Source organism: Lampris incognitus, chromosome 7 (genome assembly GCF_029633865.1).
Source record: "Lampris incognitus isolate fLamInc1 chromosome 7, fLamInc1.hap2, whole genome shotgun sequence".
Lineage (NCBI taxonomy): Eukaryota > Metazoa > Chordata > Actinopteri > Lampriformes > Lampridae > Lampris > Lampris incognitus.
In genome coordinates this window covers 13,667,171-13,670,475 of record NC_079217.1, presented here as the reverse complement: position 1 = coordinate 13,670,475, position 3,305 = coordinate 13,667,171, and positions in this window count along the sequence as shown.

Here is a 3,305-nt window from a genome sequence, read left to right as displayed (position 1 = left end):
AACTCCTCACTGTCAGGTGAAAAGAAGCGGCTGGTGACTCCACATGTATCGGAGGAGGCATGTGGTAGTCTGCAGCCCTCCCCGGATCGGCAGAGGGGGTGAAGCACCGACAGGGACGGCTCAGAAGAGTGGGGGTAATTGGCCGGATACTAATGGGGAGAATAAGGGGGGGAACTCCACCAAAAAAAAAAAAAAAAGTGTCTGCTAAATAAGAAAATGTTAAATGTAAAATGTTACATTAGACAATAGTTCCAGTGCCTTAAGGTTGCTAAGCACTGTTCAAGCAGCCATGGACTTGTTTGTATTCTTGCATATCCCAACATCCCTTTCCCTGCAACCTGACTTCCCAATTAATGTTACAAGAGTTTTAAAGCATCAGAAAACCTCCTTGGCAGTGTCATGGAAACTTGGTTCCAGGACGGGGCTCATGAAAAGTAATGCATTTCACAGTAGACACATTGGCCAATACAAAGACAGGAGTTGAACTTGAGAGTGATGAATTGCAGTGGGCAGGAACTATTGAAGACTTAAGACTTTGGACCTCTGCCTCAGATGTTTTTCATAACCTCCAGGTGCTGCTGCAGAAACACGTACTGTATTGTACAGTGGAAGAAGTCACCAAAGGGCCCAGCTGCTGATGCTATTGAATATTGTGTTGACTATCTAATGCCGGGCCTTTAACTAATCTACGCAAGCCGTGCATCCAAAGGCTGGTTCTGACATTTCTGACCATGTAAAGCCTATGCGTATGGTTCCTAGATATCTCACATGAATTTCCCGTAAACTGTTTATGAATGTGTTGAGTCTTGTTAATTCCCTGTTGGGTTTGCCATGGAATGTTGCAGCTGCTGGAAATCACATTTGCCCAGAGCCTCGTGTTGCTGCAGCCCAGTCTGCCCCCGTGCACCCAGTGCTATCATTTACTGCATGCGCCTGTCTGAGCTGCGAGCACAGATGACAGGGACGGATAGGGACGACCTGCGTTGGAAAATATAGTTTGAGGGGGGAGGTGATGAAAATATTATAGTCCGCAATAAGGAATCTCCGCCATAGTTTCCTTTCATTTGGTGCGTAAGGGGGTTTTCTTTTCGTAAACTGTTCCATCAGTGGAAATCCTGACACCCACACCATTAGTACACACTGACACACTGACACACACGCTATAAAATACCCTCTCTTTGGAGCTGGTCTACAGGGTAATGTTCTGAAACAATAAACCAAATGTTATAGATGAATGCTGTGGATGGAAAAAAACGTTTTTTTCCAAGTAATCCATGAATATAATTATGATAATGAATATTACAACTAGCTTGGACTATCAGGTATGGGCTTGGCAAAGCTGTCGAATGGAAACCTCGTCTTTAAAAATGCCTGTTTCTGAATGAAGAAATAAACCCCCAAACATTTTATGGGTTTTTTTTTAAATTTGGGTTATATAACTTATAAAACTTTCCACAAAGGACCATTTGAATTTAGTATGTAAAAATCCCTAAACTTATCATTATTAAGATTTTACATGACAGGGATATTAATCAGCAACTACTGATGGTTCTCTGCAGAGATCGTATGCATGCATCTCCTCAAAGTCACGTCATCAGTAGTTGAAAAAAATGGCCTTTTGCTCTCCCTGAGGTTTCTTCCTGTTTTTTTTTCTTCCTGTTAAAGGTTTTTAGTTGGGTTTTTTTTTAGGAAGTTGTTCCTCATCCAATGCGAGGGTCTAAAGACAGGATGTTGTGTTGCTGTAAAGCCCACTGAAGAAAATTTGCAATTTGTGATATTGGACTGTACAAATGAAATTGACTTGACGACTTCTTAAATGATGGATGCCCATGTGAGACACAGCCTGCAAAAACAAAAAAAAAGGGGAAGTATTTCAGATGTAAGGTTTCTGCTAGACACCAAGTCCCCATGCGCGTTACTGTATTTACCCCGAAGCCTCTGCAGGCACCGGGCCACGGCAGCATTGCTAAACTTATTCACAGCTGTCCATTTGGCAGCAGGCCGCGGTGAAAGCTACTCGAACGTCTACCTCTTCAGGTGCTGCCAATTCAGTTGGCGTTTCTCTGCTGAAGTCAGGCAGATGATTTTCCCTTGCACATGTTCTCATTTCAAGTATTACAGCAACAGCCGAGAGCGTAGATGTCCTGATCATCACCAGATCTTCAGAACTCAGTCTTCATCAATGGAGCCTGTTGTTGCTATTACTATATGTGCTTGTTTTCTCTGATAGTTTCTTTTTTTGACCCTCTATAGCTTGATGTTTGCTACCTTTTCTTTTTATATCCTTTTCATTTTTGCATTGACATGATAAATATCAGCGGCACGGTGGCGCAGTGGTTAGCGGGGTCGCCTCACAGCAAGAAGGTCCTGGGTTCGAGCCCCGGGGTAGTCCAACCTTGGGGGTCATCCCAGGTCGTCCTCTGTGTGGAGTTTGCATGTTGTCTGCATGGGTTTCCTCCGGGGGCTCCGGTTTCCTCCCACAGTCCAAAGACATGTAGGTCAGGTGACTCGGCCGTACTAAATTGATCCTAGGTATGAATGTGTGTGTGTGTGTGTGTGTGTGGGCCTGGCGGCCTGTCCAGGGTGTCTCCCCGCCTGCTGAATGCGACCCTGAGAGCAGGATAAGTGGTTCAGATAACAGCTGGATGGATGAGAAATATGGTGTAGTATTTACTTAAAAGTTCATTTTCTTCATTTTGTCTTGAGAACCAGCACATTGTTCACACTGTGGTTTCTATTGTGTAAATATAGTTGGCCTGTTTTTGTTTATTCATTTTTATTGGATTCGGAGCTTTATTTGATCCACATGTGTTGTTTTATTGCCCTTTGCATAATCCGTGCCAAATTCTCAGAATTTGGGCAGAAATATTTTGATGGCATGTTAAAATAAGACACAGTTACAGTAAAGCACAATTACTGTCCATTTTCATACGGGAAGATTATTGGTTCCACCTGAGGGCAGAACAAATGGTTAGCCTTGTTAGTTAGAGGCCTTTTTTTACGGACACCTAACGAGCGATAAAATAGCTTTTACTTAGTGTAATTAGCTTAATGTACTGCTGACTCCATCGTCCTATATGAGGCTTTATGCCTCTGGAGCCCTAAGTTGTGGTCCCCATGACAAATTGTGATTGTCCCTTGTAAACTTTTCCCCCCACATTAACAAGGCACTTGGCAGCTCTGCTGACTGTTGTTGACAATGACGGAGCCAAGACGACTAGTGCTTACCAAAAACAAGCCCTCCGCATGACATCTATCGCTACTTATGCTATGCTCCATTTATCCAAAGGATGAAGAGTGCTCCG